The sequence below is a fragment of the Chiloscyllium plagiosum genome, unplaced genomic scaffold (genome assembly GCF_037043375.1).
Source record: "Chiloscyllium plagiosum isolate Xiang-an unplaced genomic scaffold, Cpla_swu_hap1 HiC_scaffold_27, whole genome shotgun sequence".
NCBI classification, from domain to species: domain Eukaryota; kingdom Metazoa; phylum Chordata; class Chondrichthyes; order Orectolobiformes; family Hemiscylliidae; genus Chiloscyllium; species Chiloscyllium plagiosum.
In genome coordinates, this window is record NW_028270165.1 from 78,278,999 (window position 1) to 78,297,552 (window position 18,554).

The window sequence follows — 18,554 nt, forward strand, 5'->3', positions numbered from 1 at the left end:
CAGGCTTCTGTACATTCTCCCCGATGGTAGAGGTTGTAGAAAAACATTGCCAGAGTGGGATGGATCTTTAAGAATGCTGGCAGCCTTCCCTTGACAGCAGGCTTGGTAGATGGATTCTATAGATGGGATGTTGGCCTTTGTGATTGTCCGGGCTGAGTTCACCACTCTCTGTAACCGTCTCGAATCTTGAATGGTACAGTTGCCATACCAGGTAGTGATACATCCAAGACAGCTTGTTGTGGATGACCACTCCCAGGAGCTTGACACTCTCCTCTCATTCCACCTCTGTGCTGTTAATGTGTATGGGGGCATGAGTAACATCCCGCCAAAAGTCAATAACGAGTTTCTTGGTTTTGCTAGCATTGAGATCTAGTTTGTTTTCAGTACATCATTTTTCCAGATTTTCCACCTCCCGTCTGTAGTCTGTTTCATTGTCATCTGAGATTCGACCGACAATGGTGGTGCCAGTGAATATGTAAATGGCATTAGTCTGGTATTTGGTGACGTAGTCATGGGTATACAGTGAGTACAGTAGGGAGCTGAGTATGCACCCCTGGAGGGCTCCAGTGTTAAGTGTTAGTGAGGATCAAATGGTGTCCCCAGTCTTCACTGATTGTGGCCTGTGGGTCAGGAAACTGAGGATCCAGTTGCAGAGAGTGGGGCTTAGTCCGAGATCACTACATTTGGTAATCAGTCTCGAGGGGATAATAGTGTTGAAGCCTGAACTATAGTCAATAAGTAGGATTCTTACGTATCTGTTAAATAGGCAAATTGGACTGGAGCAAGAGTAGTGGGGAGACTGGAGTTGATTACTGCCATGACCAGCCTTTCAAAGCAATCCATGACTACCGAAGTTAGGGCAACTGGGCGGTAGTTGTTGAGATGTACTACATGAGTCTTCTGAGGCACAGGGATGATGTTGGCCCTCTTGAAACAGGCAGGGACAATGGCCTGCTGCAGGGAGAGGTTGAAGATGTCTGAGAAGACCTCTGCCAGTTGATCTGCACATGCCCTGAGTGCACGGCCTGGTCCAATGTCTGGTCCCATTGCTTTCCTTGGATTCACACAAAGGAAAACTGACCTGACCTCTGGGCTTTCTCTGGACATTCATTCCACACACAAACTACTCTCTTAAAAAAGGGTGCTTCTGATGTCTTTTTAAAATCTTTCTCCCCTCGCCTTAAAAGTTTTCTCCCTAATCTTGAAACTCACATCTGAGGGAAAGGACATCGCTATCTTTCGTGATTTTATAATCCTCTGTAAGGTCACCTCTCAACATTCCATGCTCCAGTGAAAACAAAAACCCCAATTTATCCACCTAGATTAATATCCAGTCATGATCTGTTGAATGCTGGTGAAGGCTCGAAAGATCAAATGGCCTACTCTTGCTCCCAATTTTCTGTGTCCAGGACAGCAAGAGACCATAAGACACAGGAGCAGAAATTAGGCCAATTCGCCCAGTGGGTCTGCTCCACCATTCAATCATGGCTGATAAGTTTCTCAACCCCATTCTCCAGCTTGATACTCAAGAACCTATCTGTTTCAGTCTTAAATATACTCAGTGACTTGGCTACTGCAGCTTTCTGTGGCAGTGAATTTCATAGATTCGCCACTGTCTGGCTGAAGAAGTTTCTCCTTATCTCTGTTTGTTTGAAAACATCTTCCGTTTACTCGAAGGCTGTGACCCCGAGTCCCCATCTCTCCTACCAGTGGAAACATCTCCCCCAACATGCACTCTGTTCAAGCCATTCAGCATTCTTATGTTTCAATTAAATCCCCCCTGAGTGTAGGCCTGTTAATCAGCATGAACCAGACTTTTCAGGATGAGGCAGAGCAGGGATTAGGTTCAGTAAAATGAGAATGAAAGGAGAGTGTGTGGGATGGAGATTTTCAGCTTTTAGGGAATAAGGGAGGAAAGAGAGTTTGCTATAAATTATAATCGATCGAATGGGCTGATGGACCGAGGATTGGCAGATGGAGTTTAATTTAGACGAACGTGAGGTGTTGCATTTTAGAAAAGCAATCCAGGACTTAACCAGTTAATGGGGAATGTTCCTAGTGAGGGTGAGAATAGGTGGACAGGGCAGATGAATGCGTGGCTGAGGAACTGGTGCACGGGAGAAAGGATCCAAAAAATGTGAATATTGGAATCTCTTCTGGGGTAGAAAAGACCTGTACAAGAAGGATGGATTGCACCTGAATTGGAAGGGGACTAATATATTGCTGGGAGATTTGCGAGAACTGCTGGGAGGATTTAAACTAGTAAGGTGGGGGTGGGTGGGGAGCAGGGGTTGCCGGGACCCAGAGAAATAGTGAGGAAAGAGATCAATCTGTGACTGGTCCAGTTGGGAATGGGACTGAGTCAAACAATCAGAGCAGGAAGGAACAAAGCAGAGAACAAGGTAGGACTGGTAAATTAAACTGCATTTATTTCAATTAGAAGAGGCCGAACAGGGAAAGTAGATGATGGTTAGGAACTTGGGACTGAGATATCATGGCAGTTACAGAAACATGGCTCGAGGATGAACAGGACTAACAGCTTAGTGTTCCAGAACACACATGCTAAGGGAAGGATAGAAAGGGGGGCAGGAGAGGAGGGAGAGTGGCTTTTTTGATAAGGGATATATTACTGTGCTTAGGGAGGATATTCCTGGGAATACATGCAGGAAGCTTCTTTGGGTGGAACTGAGAAATAAGAAAGGGATAATCACCTTATTGGGATTTTATTATAGACCCCCTAATAGTCAGAGGGACATTGAGAAACAAATTTGTAAGGAGATTTCAGTTATCTGTAATAATAATAGGGTGGTTGTGGTCAGGGATTTTAACTTTCCAAACATAGACTGGGACTGCCATAATGTTAAGGATTTAGATGAAGAGGAATTTAAATGTGTACAAGAAAAGTTTCTGATTCAGTAAGTGGATGTTCTAACTAGTGAAGGTGCAAAACTTGACCTACTCTTGGGAAATAAGGCAGGGCAGGTGACTGAGCTGTCAGTGGAGCACTTTGGGGCCAGTGACCATAATTCTATGAACTATAAAAGAGAGATGATAAAGTATATACAAGATCTAAATTGGAGGATGACTAACTTTGATGGTATTAGGCAAAATCTTTCAAAGGCAAAATCTTTCAAAAGCTAACTGGGAAAGATGTTCGCAGGCAAAGGATGGCTGGAAAATGGGAGAAACTGAGAGTCCAGAGACAGTATATTCCTGTTAGGATGAAAGGAGAAAAACTAGGTAAAAACAAGGACTGCAGATGCTGGAAACCAGATTCTAGATTAGATGAAGGGCTTTTACTCGATTTTCCTGCTCCTCGGATGCTGCCTGAACTGCTGTGTTTTTCCAGCACCACTCTAATCTAGAACCTAGGGTGAAAGGGGAGGCTGGTAGGTGTAGTGAATGCTGAATGACTCGAGGAATTGAGCTTTTGGTTCAGAAAAAGAAGGAAGCATATGACAAGTAAAGACAGGAGAGATCGAGTGAATCCTGACAGTACAAAGGCAGTTGGAGTATACTTAAGAGTAAACTCAGGAGGGCAAAAAGGGAACATGAGATAGCTTCGACAAGTAGAGTTAAGGACAATCCAAGGGTTTTTTAAATACATTGAGAAAAGGGTAACTAGGGAGAGAACAGGGCCCCTCAAAGATCAGCAAGACGGCCTATGTGTGGAGCCGCAGGAGTTGGGGGAGATAATAAACAAGTATTTTGTATCAGTGTTTACTGTAGAGAAGGACATGAAAGAAATAGAATGTGTGGAAACAGATGATGATATCTTGACAGATGTAAAAATGTCCATACTACAAAGGTGGTGGTGCTGGGTGTCTTGAAATGCATGCAAGTGGATAAATCCCCAGGATCTGATCAGTTGTACCCTAGAACTCTGTGGGAAGCTAGAGAAGTGATTGCTGGGTCCCTTGCTGAGGTATTTGTACCATCGATAGTAACACATGAGGTGATGAAAGACTGGAGGTTGTCTAATGTGGTACCAGTATTTAAGAAAGGTTGTAAGGAAAAGCTAGGGAACTATCAACCAGTGAGCCTGACATTGCCAGTGGGCAAGTTGTTGGAGGTAATCCTGAGGGACAGGATTTACATGTATTTGGAAAGGCAAGGACTGATTAGGGATAGTCAGCATGGCTTTGTGCGTGAGAAATCATGTCTCACGAACTTGACTGTGTCCTTCCAGACGTTTATTCTATCCATAATCCTCATGATTTTATAAACAGACAAGGTCTTTTCCCTGGGTTGTGGAGTCCAGAACTAGAGGGCATAGGTTTAGAGTGAGAGGGGAAAGATTTTAAAAGGGACCTCAGGGACAAGTGTTTCATGCAGAGGGTGGTGCATGTATGGAACGAGTGTCAGAGGAAGTGATGGAGGACGGTACAATTACGGCATTTAAAAGGCATCTGGATGGGTATATGAATAGGAAGGGTTTAGAGCGATATTGGCCAAGTCCTGGCAAATGGGACGAGATTAGGTTAGGATAACTGGTCGGCATGGACGAGTTGGACTAAAGGGTCTGTTTCCATGCTGTACACCTCTACGGCTTTACTTCAGGACTCTGAAATTGTTCATGAAAACCACTTCAGTAATCTGCCCAGTTTTAAGACTACAATATACAGGAGCAGAATGAGGCCATTTGGCCCATTGAGTCTGCTCCACCAGTCGATCATGGCCAATATGTTTCTCAACCCCATTCTGTTGCCTTCTCCTCGTAACCCTTGATTCCCTTACTAATCAAGGACCTATCTATCCCTATCTTAAACGCCCTCAATGACTTGGCCTCCACAGCGCTCTACAGCAATGAGATCCACAGAGTCACCATCCTCTGGCTGCAGAAATTCCTCCTCATCTCAGTTCTGAAGGGCATTCCTTCACCCTGAGCCTGTGTCCTCTGGTCCTCGTTTCTCCTACTGGTGGAAACATCTTCCCCACATCCACTGTATCCAGTCACAGTCACACAGCACGGAAACAGATCCTTCGGTCCAACCAGTCCATGTCTCCCATAATCCCAAACTAAACTAGTCCCACCTACATGTGCTTGGCCTAATATCCTCTAAACATTTTTTATTCATGTACTTATCCAAATGTCATTTAAATGTTGTGACTGTAAGCACATCTACCACTTCCTCTGGAAATTCATTCCACACGTGAAGCACTCTGTGTAAAAATGTTGCCCCTTATTTAGTTTTTAAATCTTTCTATTCTCACCTTAAAAATATGTCCGCTCGTCTTGAAATCCCTCATTCCAGGGAAACGACTCCTGACATTCATCTTCTCTGTATCCAGGAAGATTTTATAAATCTCCAAGAGTCACCTGAACCTGAAATGTTAGCTTGCTCTCTCTATGTGGACGCTGCCTGACCAGCTGTGATCTCCAGCATTTGTTGTTTTCAGGACGGATTCCAGCATCTGTCGCAATGCGCTCCGAAATGTTGGCTACCTCTTTGCAGATCCTTCGAGACTCGACCTTACTCAACAATCCACCGTGCGGTACAGTCAATAAAGTTCCACATTGCATCTCTTTCAGCACACAGGGGCTGCACGGTGGCTCAGTGCTGCCTCACAGCACCAGGGACAAGGATTTGAATCCAGCTTCAGGTGACTGTCTGTCTGTGTGGAGTTTGCATATTGTTTCCCCCACTGCCCCCGTGGCTGCATGGGTTTCATCCAGGTGCTCCGGTTTCCTCCCACAGTCCAAAGATGTGCAGGTTAGGGTGAATTGGCCATGCTAAATTGCCCCATAGTGTTCAGAGATGTGTGGGTTAGATATATTAGTGGGAGGTAAATGGAGAGTTATAGGAGTAGGGAAATGGGTGTGGATAGGTTGCTCTTCGGAGTGTTGGCTTGTACTTGTTGAGCCAAATGGCCTCTTTCCGCACTGTAGGGATTCTATGTGGCATCCCCCAGCTTTTTGCATTTCCTGTAGAGGAAGTGGGGACGGGACGAAAGCTCAGTGAGCGTGAAGCGAAAATTAAACTTAGTGCTTTGCTTGAGCTCAAGCTGAGTGACTTGGTGGTGGACTGGAAAAGGAAGGTACGGTGTCTCAGTGGTTAGTGCTGCTGCCTCACGGCACCAGGGAGCCAGGTACGATTCCAGCCTCGGGGCCGTTGTCTGTGTGGACATTGCACATTCTCCGTCTGGTGTTTGCGGCGGATTTCTTCCAGTGCACCTGTTTCTTCCCACTATCCAAAGATGTGCAGGTTTGGGTGAATTAGCCATGTTAAATTGTCCATAGTGTCCAGGATGTGTAGGTTAGATGCATTAATCAGGTGTAAATGTAGAGCAGTCAGAGTAGGGTAATGGTGCTTTCAAGTTCATGGAATTACAAAAGAAAAGACTGTACCACATAAAGTAGAATTGCTTGTTCTGAATTTCTACCCTGACTGACATTGATGACTTTCATAATCTTTTTTTCCAGTGCATTTGAAGATCTGTAGACTCAAGTTTCAAAATCAACAGATGAAGGGCTTATGCCCGAAACAGCAACTCTCCTGCTCCTTGGATGCTGCCTGACCTGCTGTGTATTTCCAGCACCACACATTTTGACTGACTCTCCAGCGTCTGCAGTCCTCATTTTCATGTCAATGACAGACAGTCAATCAATCCATTGGGACTGTAACGATTTTTGACTACGATTCTGTGAGAAGGAGCAAAATTCTTTGGTACATTTTCAGCATCAGTGGAGCTGGATGAGAGACGCTACTGTGGCAGCGCATTGAGTGTGGAGCCTGTAACAATTATACGGCCTGGAAAGAGGAATTCACGGCAGGGAGGGGCTGTACATGCATTTGTGAACAGCTGAAGCTTTGGCCATGGAGAAACCAGAGGAATCTCGCCCCATGGAGAAACCGTGGAAGTGTTGCGACTGCAGGAAAGGCTTCATTGTCCCGTCTACCATGGAAATTCATCAGCGCAGTCACACCAGGGAGAGGCTGTTCTCCTGCCCAGAGTGTGGGAAAGGCTTTATCCGCTCTTCCCACCTACTGGACCACTGCGGGTCCACACTGGGGAGAGATCATTCACCTGCCCCGAGTGCGGGAACAGCTTCACCCACTCCTCCCACTTGCTGGCGCACCAGCGTGTCCACACCGGGGAGAGGCCCTTCCCCTGCTCTGATTGTGGGAAGGCCTTCAGCAAATCCTCCGACCCGCTGAAGCACCAGCGTGTCCACACCGGGGAGAGGCCATTCAGTTGGCCCGAGTATGGGAAGCGATTCCTCTGCCCTGCTGAGGCACCAGTGGGTCCACACAGGCAAGAAGCCGTTCCCCTGCCCTGAATGTGGGAAGGGCTTCAGCAGTTCCTCCTCCCTGCTGACACACCAGTGGGTCTACACTGGGGAGAGGCCGTTTGCCTGCCCTGAGTGTGGGAAGGGCTTTACCCAGCCCTCCCAACTGCTGACCCACCGGCGGGTCCACACCGGGGAGAAGCCATTCTCCTGCTCAGTGTGCAGAAAGGGCTTTGCGGTCTCCTCCAACCTCGTGGCCCATCAGTGGGTCCACACGGGGGAGAGGCCCTTCAGCTGTCCCGAGTGCGGGAAGGCCTTCAGCAATTCCTCCCACGTGCTGAGGCACCAGTGGGTCCACACTAGGGAGAAGCCGTTCTCCTGCCCAGAGTGCGAGAAACGCTTTAACTGCTCCTCCTACCTACTGACCCGCCGGCAGGTCCACACTGGGGAGTGGCCGTTCTACTGCCCTGAAAGCAACAAAAGCTTCACATTTTCCAGCAACTTGCGAAGACCCCAGCGGGGGCACCAGTGCTCCCAACAATCGGATTCTGCCAGTGATGCTACTGTGGACCAAACCTTCTGCCCCACTCTGACAATGGGTGCAGTGGGAAAGTTGGTGGGCTTTTTAAAAAGTTTTCTGGACTGCACACCGCCTCGCACCCCCAACTGCAACCCCACAGTGGCTCAGGGCGGCATGGTGGCTCAGTGGTTAGCACAGCTGCCTCATAGAGCCATGGACCCGGGTTTGATTCTACTCTTGGGGTGACTGTCTGTGTGGAGTTTGCATGTTCTCCTGCCATGTCTGTGTGGGTTTCCTCCGGGTGTTCCAGTTTGCTCCCACAATACAAAGATGTACATGTTATGGTGAGTTAGCCTAGCTAAATTGTCCATAGTGTTCAGGGATGTGTAGGTGTGGTGCAGTTGTCAGGGGTAAATGTAGACTGGTCGAGAGTGTGGTGCTGGAAAAGCATAGCAGGTCAGGCAGCATCTGAGGAGCAGGAGAATCGATGTTTTGGGCATAAGTCCTTCATCAGGAATGATGCCTGAAACATTGATTCTCCTGCTCCTCGGAAACTGCCTGATCTGCTGTGCTTTTCCAGCACCGCACTCTCGACTCTGATCTCCAGCATCTGCAGTCCTCACTTTCTCCAAATAAATGTAGAGTAATAGGGTTAAGAGAATGGGTCTGGGTGGGTAACTCTACGGAGGGTTGGTGTTGCCTTGTTGGGCCAAAGGGCCTGTTTACATTCTGTAGGGGTTCTGTGATTCCATGAACTTTGCTTCCAGGGGTGGCACGGTGGCACAGTGGTTAGCACTGCTGCCTCACAGCGCCAGAGACCCAGGTTCAATTCCCGCCTCAGGCGACTGACTGTGTGGAGTTTGCACGTTCTCCCCGTGTCTGCGTGGGTTTCCTCCGGGTGCTCCGGTTTCCTCCCACAATCCAAAAGATGTGCAGGTCAGGTGAATTGGCCATGCTAAATTGCCCGTAGTGTTAGGTTAGGGGTAAATGTAGGGGTAGGGGTATGGGTGGGTTGCGCTTCGGCGGGGCGGTGTGGACTTGTTGGGCCGAAGGGCCTGTTTCCACACTGTAAGTAATCTAATCTAATCTAATCAGTGGGCGATGCTACTCGGAGTCTGGGACTGCACGTTCCCACTGAAACAATCCACAGAAATCTAAGACCACAAGACAACTGGAGCAGACATTAGGCCATTCAACCCATTGCGTCTGTTAGAAACAAAACAAATTGCGGTTGCTGGAATCCAAAGTAGGCAAGCAGGAGGCTGGGAGAACGCAGCAAGCCAGGTAGCATTAGGAGGTGAAGTTAGCGTTTCAGGTATTAACCCTTCTTCAGGACTGAAGAAGGATTCTTCCCGAAACATTGACTTCTGTATCAGAAACAATTTACCAGGATGTCGCCGGGGGTTGGAGGGTTTGAGCTGCAGGGAGAGGCTATTTGGCTGGGTGAGAGGGGCAATGTTTTCACGCAGAGGGTAGTGCGTGCATGGAATGAGCTCCCAGAGAAAGTGGAGACTGGTACAACTCTACCATTTAGAAGGCATCTGGTTTCGGACATGAACAGGAAGGTTTAGAAGGATGATACTGACAAATGGGACCAAATTAATTTAGGATGTCTTGTCAGCATCGATGAGTTGGACCAAAGGGTCTGTTTCCGTGTTTCCGTGCTGTACATCTCTATGTCTACCTGCCCTGATGTAAGTTTTAAAATGGAGTCCAAGTAACTTTGAATAGTTCAGTCTTGTTGAACTCCCCTCTTGAAAGGTTTCAAATGAATCCCTCCAAGTGATACTGTTTAAAAATGCCGAGTTGGACAAAATATCCCATTACGTTTGACGCAAACCCCAGCTGAAGACATCAGAAGTCACACAACACCAGCTTACAGACCAACAGGTTTATTTGAAATCACAAGCTTTAGAAGCATTGCTCCTTCTTCAATGCTGCTCCTTCGTCACTTCACTGACAAAGGAGCAGTGCTCCGAAATCTCGTGAGTTCAAAGAAACCTGTTGGACTCTAACCTGGTGCCATTTGACTTCTGACCTTGTCCAGCCCAATCCAACACCAGCACTTCCACATCAGAGTGAAATAATGAGATTGGATTTTATTCAGTGTGGTAAAGTGAGATGCACATCTGAAAACTCAAACTGTTGGAGCGACAAAGAGACACGAGTCAGAGTGCTACAGCACGGAGACAGGCCCATCGGCCCAAACTGGTCCATGCCGGGCAGCACGGTGGCACAGTGGTTAGCACTGCTGCCTCACAGTGCCAGAGACCTGGGTTCAATTCCCACGTCAGGCAACTATCTGTGTGGAGTTTGCACATTCTCCCCGTGTCTGCGTGGGTTTCCTTCGGGTGCTCCAGTTTCCTCCCACAGTCCAAAAATGTGCAGGTTAGGTGAATTGGCCATGCTAAATTGCCCGTAGTGTTAGGTGAAGGGGTAAGTGTAGGAGAATGGGTCTCGGTGGGTTGGTGTGGACTTGTTGGGCCAAAGGGCCTGTTTCCACACGGTAAGTAATCTAATCTAATCTGTTCACTTGTAGCAACTGGAGTGAATCCAAGAAGGATTGAGATTGGGAAGGGGGAGGTGTGGATAACTTTTCTGTTTTTAATTTTAAAATGCACCTGATTTCCACAAATGAATGCCACAGCACATGCAATATTCCTCATCGCAGTATTAAGCCGGCTGCAATGATTTTGCATCCTCTTCTTCCTCCCCATTGGCTCCAAGATTCGGCTTCCTTCCCCCATCCCCACCCCCCCAACCCGAGGTGTTGATGCTTCCATTCTGACCCTCAACATATCGGTTTGTTCCTCCGTTTTTCCCAGTTGTCTCTTGTGGGTTTTGAAAACTTTCCCAATCCTCTGAGTGTTGGAGTTGGGAGGTAATGTTGTACAGGATATTGGTTAGGCCACTTTTGGAATATTGTGTGCATTTCTGGGTTCCATTCAATCGGAAGGATGTTGTGAAACCTGAAAGGGTTCAGAAAAGATTTAAAAGGATGTTTTCAGGGTTTGAGCTGCATCGGCTGTGGCTGCTTTCCCTAGCATGCCGAGGCCGAGGGCTGACCTTATAGGCATTTATAAAATCATAAATGGAATGGATAGGGTAAATAGACAAGGTATTTTTGCTAGGATAAGGTAGACCAGAATTAGAGGGTGATAGTTTAGGGTCGGGGGGAGATGATTAAAAAGGAACCTAAAGGACAACATTTTCATGCATAGGGTGGTGTGTGCAAGGAATGAGTTGCCAGATGAAGTGGTGGAGGCTGATACAATTATGACATTTAAAAGGCTGGGTATATGAATATGAAGGGTTAAGAGGGATATGGGTCGAGTGCTGCAAATGGGACTAGATTAGGTTAGAATATCGTGGGCGGCACAGTGGTTAGCACTGCTGCCTCACAGCGCCTGAGACCTGGGTTCAATTCCCGCCCTCAGGAGTGGAGTTTGCACGTTCTCCCCGTGTCTGCGTGGGTTTCCTTCGGGTGCTCCGGTTTCCTCCCACAGTCCAAAGATGTGCAGGTCAGGTGAATTGGCCATGCTAAATTGCCCATAGTGTTAGCTAAGGGGTAAATGTAGGGGTATGGGTGGGTTGCGCTTCGGCGGGTCAGTGTGGACTTGTTGGGCCGAAGGGCCTGTTTCCACGCTGTAATGTAATCTAATCTAATCTGGTCAGTATGGACGAATTGGACCATAGGGTCTTTTTCTGTGCTGTATATTTTTATGACTCTGGCTTGCCATTAATGTTTCCCACCTCTGTATGATGAGTTTCTCTCTGGTTGTTGGTGACAATGTCTTGAGGTTTCATTCCCATCACCAGATATACTCCCAGGCACGTTAACAATTTTGTGACTGGTTGTTTCGCAAGAAGCTGCATTGCAGCTTCATCCTGGATTTACACACTTTTTTTGCTTCCCAACATCAGACCTGCTGACTCTCGGCAGTATCCCAATGTCATGAAGGATATTCTGGACGAAGGGACTGGGGCCATTCTGGTGAAGTTTGCCGATGATAAGAAGTTAGGTGGACAGACACGTAGTTCTGAGGAGGTGGGGAGGCTACAGAAAGATTTAGACATTTAGGAGAGTGGTCCAAGAAATGGCTGATGAAATTCAATGTGAGCAAATGCGAGGTCTTGCACTTTGGAAAAAAGAACACTGGCATGGACTGTTCTCTAAATGGTGAGAAAATTCATAAAGCCAAAATGCAAAGGGATCTCTGAGAGCTAGTACATGATTCTCTAAAGGTTGACTTGCAGGTTGAGTCCATGGCTAAGAAAGCAAATATAATGTTGTCATTTATCTCAAGAGGGTTGGAATGTAAAAGCAGTGGCATGCTTCCGAGATTTTATAAAGCTCTGGTTGGGCCCCATTTAGAATACTGTGTCCAGATTTGGACCATACCTCAGGAAGGACATACTGGCACTGGAGCATGTCCAGTGGAGATTCACACGGATGGTAGGCCTAACATACAATGAACGGCTGAGGATCCTAGGATTGTATTTATTAAAGTTTAGAAGGTTGAGGGGAGATCTGATAGAAACTTACAAGATAATGCATAGCTTGGAAAGGATGGATGCTGGAAAGTTGTTTCTGTTAGGTGGGGATACGATGACCAGTGGGCACAGCCTTAGAATTAGAGGGGCTCAATTTAAAATGGAAATGAGGAGACATTTCTTCAGCCAGAGAGTGGTGGACCTGTGGAATTCATTGCCAGGGAGTGCAGTGCAGGCTGGGATATTAAATGTCTTCAAGGGAGAAATCAATAAATTCTTAATCTCACAAGGAATTAAGGGATACAGGGAGAGCACGGGGAAATGCCCATCAGCCATGGTTGAATGGCAAGAGGACTCGATTGGTCGAATGGCCTTAGTTCCACTCCTATTCTCTTATGGTCTTAACTTTCAGGTGGAGTTATCCAAAATTCAAAGAGATGTCAGTCTTGACGTATTTTACTTTTCTATCCCTGTAAGATCCTGAATCAGTACCTTCAGGAGAATTAGTTCGAGCGGAGTGAGAACAGAGAGGGTATGTGGGATGGTGCTTTCAATCTTGTGGATTAACAAAAGAAATAAATGTCCCACAAAGTAGAATTGCTTGTTCTGAATTTCTACTGACAGTGATGACTTTTGTAATCTCTTTAGAGTGTTTGAAGATCTGAAGACTTATTTTTCAAAATCAACAGGTGAAGGGCTTATGATCGAAACATCAACTCTCCTGCTCCTCGGATGCTGCCTGACCTGCTGTGCTTTTCCAGTGCTGCACTTTGACTCTGACTCTGCAGTCCTCATTTTCACATCGATGTCTGACACTCAGTCCAGCGGGACCACAACGATTTTCAACTATGATTCTGTGAGAAGGAGCAAAGCTTTTTGGTTCCTGTTTCAGTATGTTTTCAGCATCAGTGGGACTGGATGAGAGACCCTACTGTTGCAGAAACAGTTATACGGCCTGGAAAGACTAATTCACGGCAGGGAGGGGCTGTACACTTATTTGCGTGCAGCTGAAGGTTCAGCCATGGAGAAACCTGAGGAATCCTGCCCCGTGGAGAAACCATGGAAGTGTGGCGACTGTGGGAAAGGCTTCCATACCCCGTCTGACCTGGAGATTCATCGGCGTAGTCACAGCAGGAGGAGGCCGTTCTCCTGTCCTGAGTGCAGGAAGGGATTTACCTGCTGCTCCCACCTGCTGGCCCACCGGCGGGTCCACATGGGGGAGAGACTGCACACCTGCCCCAAGCGCAGGAAGGCCTTCAATAATTCTTCTGACCTGCTGAGGCACCAGCAGATCTACATGGGTGAGAGGCCCTTCACCTACCCTGAGTGCGGGAAGAGCTTCACCTGGGCCTCTCATGTGCTGGCCAATCGGCGGGTCCACACGGGACAGGCCCTTCAGCTATCCTGAGTGTGGAAAGGGCTTTACTCTCTTCTCCAACCTGCTGAGGCAACAGCAGTTCCACACTGTTCTCCTGTCCCTAGTGCGGGAAGTGCTTTGCTCTCTCCACCCACCTCCACGTGCACCGGCAGATCCACACTGGTGAGAGGCCTTTCTCCTGCCCTGAATGTGGGAAAGGCTTTACTCAGGCTGCTCCCTTATGGCCTATCGGCAGGTGCACACCAGAGAGAGGCCATTCGTCTGCCAAAAGTGCAGGAAGGGCTTTACCCACTTCTCCAACCTGTTGGCCCACCAGCAGGTCCACAGCGGGGAGAAGCGTTCGCCTGTCCTGAGTGTGGGTGGAGGTTCATGTTGTCCAGCAACGTGCGGAGGCACCAGCGGTCTAAACATTCGGATTCCATCGGTGACGCTGCAGTGGGTCACTCCCAGGACTGAACCACCTGCCTGTTTTGACATTGGGTGTGGTGGGAGAGTTGGGCTTTCTCTTTGTTGTCTTCTGCTGGACTGCACTCTCCCCACAACCCCCTCAACCCCACAGTGGCTCAGGGGTGACATGGTGGCTGAGTGATTAGCACTGCTACCTCACGGCGACAGGGACCCGACTTCAATTCCATCCTCAGGGCGATTGTGTGGAGTTTGCATCTTCTCTCATTGTGGCTGCATGGGTGTCCTCCTGATACTCCAGTTTTCTCCGACAATCCAAAGACGTGTCGGTTGGGTGGATTGTCCCATCTAAATTGTCCCGTAGTATTCAGAGACATGTAGGTATGGTGCATTAGTCAGGGATAAATGTAGAATAGGTCAGGAAAACTGGTCTGGGTGGGTTACTCTTAGGAGGGTCGATGTGGACTTGTTGGGCTGAAGGGCCTGTTTCCACATTAGGGTTTCTGTGATTCTTTGAACTTTGCTTCTAGTGGGTGCTGCTGCTCATTGAGCCCATGACTGCACATTCCCAATGAAATGATCTGCACAAACCTAAAACTGTAAGAGCAGAAGGTAGGCCACTCATTAGAAACAAAAAAAAACTGCAGATGCTGGAATCCAAAGTAAGCAAGCAGGAGGCTGGGAGAACACAGCAAACCAGGCAGCACCAGGAGGTGGAGAAGTCAGCGTTTCAGGTATTAACACTTCTTCAGGACTGAAGAAGATTTACAAGGATGTTAGAATTAGAATCCTTAAAGTATGGAAATAGCCCTTCAGCCCAGCAAGTTTACGCCAACCCTCCGAACAATATCCATCCAGACCCTATATTTACCCCTAACTAATATAGTATGGTCAATTTAGCATGGCCAAACTGGAGCACCCAAAGGAAACCCACGCAAACATGGGGAGTTTGTACAAACTCCACATATAGTCGTCCAAGGCTGGAATCGAACCTGGGTCCCTGGAGCTGAGGCAGCAGTGCTATCCACTGGGGTTTGGAGGGTTTGACCTCATGGAGAGGCTGAATAAGTTGGGGCAGTTTTCCCTGGACTGTCTGAGGCTTATAAAATCGTGAGGGGCATAGTTAGGGTAAATGGACACGGTCTTCTCCCTCTGGGGGAGACCAGAATTTGAAGGCATAGGTTTAGGGTGAGGGGGACAAGATTTAAAAGGAACCTAATGGGTATTGTTTTCACACGGAGGGTGGTGTGTCCATGGAATGAGTTGCCAGAGGAAGTGGTGGAGGCTGGTGCAATTACGTTTAAAAGGCATCTGGAGGTGGACATGAATAGGAAGGTTTTAGAGAGATATGGGCCACATGCTGGCAAATGGGACTAGATTATTAGATTAGATTTTTTTTTTAGCTTACATTACATGTGGAAACAGGCCCTTCGGCCCAACATGTCCACACCGACCCGCCGAAGCGTAACCCACCCATACCCCTACATTTACCCCTTACCTAACACTACGGGCAACTTAGCATGGCCAATTCACCTGACCTGCACATTTTTGGACTGTGGGAGGAAACCGGAGCACCCGGAGGAAACCCACGCAGACACGGGGAGAATGTGCAAACTCCACACAGTCAGTCACCTGAGGCGGGAATTGAACCCGGGTCTCTGGCGCTGTGAGGCAGCAGTGCTAACCACTGTGCCACTGTGCTGCCCACCCAGAACCAATCCCCTACATTTAGGATATCTGGCCAGCATGGATGAATTTGACCAAAGGGTCTGTTTCTGTGCTGTACATCTCCGTGACTAGTGATCCTGATGTAAGTTTTAAAATTCAGTCCAAGTAACTTTGAATAGTTCAATCTTGTTGCAATAACATCCTGAAAGGTTTCAAATGAATCCCTCCAAGCAATACCGTTTAAAAGCAGAGTTGGACAAGTTCAACATGAACCCAGAATTGAAATCAGAAGTCACATGACACCAGGTGACAGTCCAACAGGTGTATTTGAAATCCCAAACTTGAGGAGCATTGCTCCTTCATCACTTCATCTGACGAAGGAGCAGCACTCCGAAAGCTGTTGGACTCTAACCTGGTGTCGTGTGACTTCTGACCTTGTCCCACACCGATTCAACACCAGCACCTCCAACCAACACAATACACCAGATATGGGGCGGCACAGTGGTTAGCACTGCTGCCTCACAGTGTCAGAGACCCGGGTTCATTTCCCGCCTCATGCGACTGTCTGTGTGGAGTTTGCACATTCTCCCCGTGTCTACGTGGGTTTCCTTCGGGTGCTCCGGTTTCCTCCCACAGCCCAAAAATGTGCAGGTCAGGTGAATTGGCCATGTCAAATTGCCCCATAGTGTAGGGGAATGGGTCGCGGTGGGTTGCTTTTCTGAGGGTCGGTGTGCACTTTTGGGCCAAAGGGCCTGTTTCCACACTAAGTAATCTAATCTAATCTAATCTAATCTATTCACTTGTAGCAACTGGAGTGAATCCAGGAAGGATTGGGAAGGGGGAGGTGTGGATAACTTTTCTGTTTTTAATTTTAAAATGCACATGATATCCACAAATGAATGCCACAGGTACAAGTACAGTACATGCAATATTCCTCATCGCAGTATTAAGCCGGCTGCAATGATTTTGTAGGGGATTGGGTCTGGGTGGGTTCGTGTGGCGGGTCCGTGTGGACTTGTTGGGCCGAAGGGCCTGTAAGTAATCTAATCTTACTCCCGTAGACTGCTCCTGACTGGGCTCATAAGCTCTGATTTGAGATGTAGGAGTAAAACTGCACAATAAAAGATGAATGCAGCCTTTATTCCTGACTCATTATTTAAAGACACTTTGTCCATTTACAGATACGATTGAGAGGCTTCGCCGAATGAATCTTTGGTAACAGAGTTTGTCAGGATTTTGAGAGTCACCATGGCTCTGTCACAGCATAGGGGAGGGCTCTTCCGGACAGAATGCTTCAAGCAGAAAATTCTTCCACCTCAGACGAGCAAAGTTGACGTGTTTGTAACAAGTTGTGAAATTTGAAAGGGCTCTGAAAAGATTTACAAGGATGCTGCCAGGATTGGAGGGTTTGAGCTATTGGGGGGGGGCTGTAATGGACTAAGGCTATTCTACCTGGAGTGTCAGAGACGGAGGGCTGACCTTATATAGGTTTATAAAGTCCATAGGGTAAATAGACAAGGACTTTCCCTAAGGCAGGGGAGTCTAGACCTAGAGGGCATAGGTTTAGAGGGAGCAAAGTTTAAAAAGGACCTCTAAGGGGCAACTTTTTCACCCAGAGGGTGGTGCATGTATGGAATGAACTGCCAAAGGAAGTGGTGGAGGCTTTAAAACAAGACACCCTTTTAATTTTTTCCCCTCTCAGTAGAAACCTCTGGTTTTGGATTCCTCCACCGGGGGAAAAGATTTTGATTATATAATCTATCCGTGCCCCTTGCATAATTTTGTAAACCTCAATAGGGTCACCCCTCAGCCTCTGACACTCCAGTGAGAATACCTGCAATTCATTCAGCCTCTGCCGCAAGTTCAAACCCTCCAATCCTGGCAACGTCCTTGTGAATCTTTTCTGAACCTTCCTGGAGGCATAATTTGTAGGCGTATAGTGTTATGGAACAGGCCAGACCCCCTCAAAACATTCTAAGGCGGTAGCCCAGACCCTAACTTCATTAGTTGTTTTAGGTAGAGGTATCCCAGGGACAATGCAACTGGTCAAACCACTTGACTTCCAGGAAAACGGTCGAATGAAACACAAGCAAAAAAAATTTAAAATAGCAGCCATACAAAAACCCAATTTCTTGCAACATTCCCATAAACACACCCATTTGGCAAAAAAACGGTCAGTTCAAACAGAAGTTCTTACAGGAGAGATATTAGAGAGAGAGTCTGCCAGAAACGTCTGTTGAATCGGGGAACCTTTCTTCCCCCAGCAGCTTTACACAGACTGCTTGCTAAAACCCAAACTAAAACAGGGGAAAATATGGGAGAACTGCACTTTCATTGTACAAGTGTTTGAAAGAAAATCTCAAATCCTTTCCCGTGATTGTTGCCTTAGCCAGTATCTGTTAACAACAGAAAGTACCTGAACGGAAACATTTGTATCAAAAGGCCGTACAATTAGCAAGCCAAGACAAGTTTTCAATTTAGTCAATCAATTTAAACCTTTGCCTACCAAATTTAAATCTGATGGTTTTGACAATGGAGGACCAATCCGATTGTTAAAGAAAATGATAGGTCATCAAGGGTATAAAAGGGAGCAGTTGGACAGAGCTAACTTCCCATTGCGAGAATTGAGTCCTCAACTTGAGAAAGAGAAATTGGCTCTCTCAGTCACCTTTGAAAAGAGAAAGCATCATTTAAAAAAAAAACAATGGCATTTTTGACAAAATATTCAACAGGTGGTACAGAATATTCCAGAAGACATATAACCTGGCTGAATTCCATGAGACTAATTTCTATTTTTTTTCAGTGGGTGGGACTCATTTATTAGGGCATACTACAAGTATCTTGTTTTATTCCAGAAT

General features: G+C 47.2%; 1 long non-coding RNA gene across 1 annotated transcript; it reads left to right on the plus strand.

Moving 5' to 3' along the window:
- The first annotated feature begins 5,358 nt into the window (after positions 1-5,358).
- On the plus strand, positions 5,359-13,017 carry LOC122543565 (uncharacterized). Its single transcript, XR_006310101.2, has 3 exons — positions 5,359-5,604; positions 6,425-8,095; positions 12,894-13,017. It is a non-coding gene; the product is annotated as an uncharacterized LOC122543565 (long non-coding RNA).
- The last annotated feature ends 5,537 nt before the right edge of the window (positions 13,018-18,554 follow it).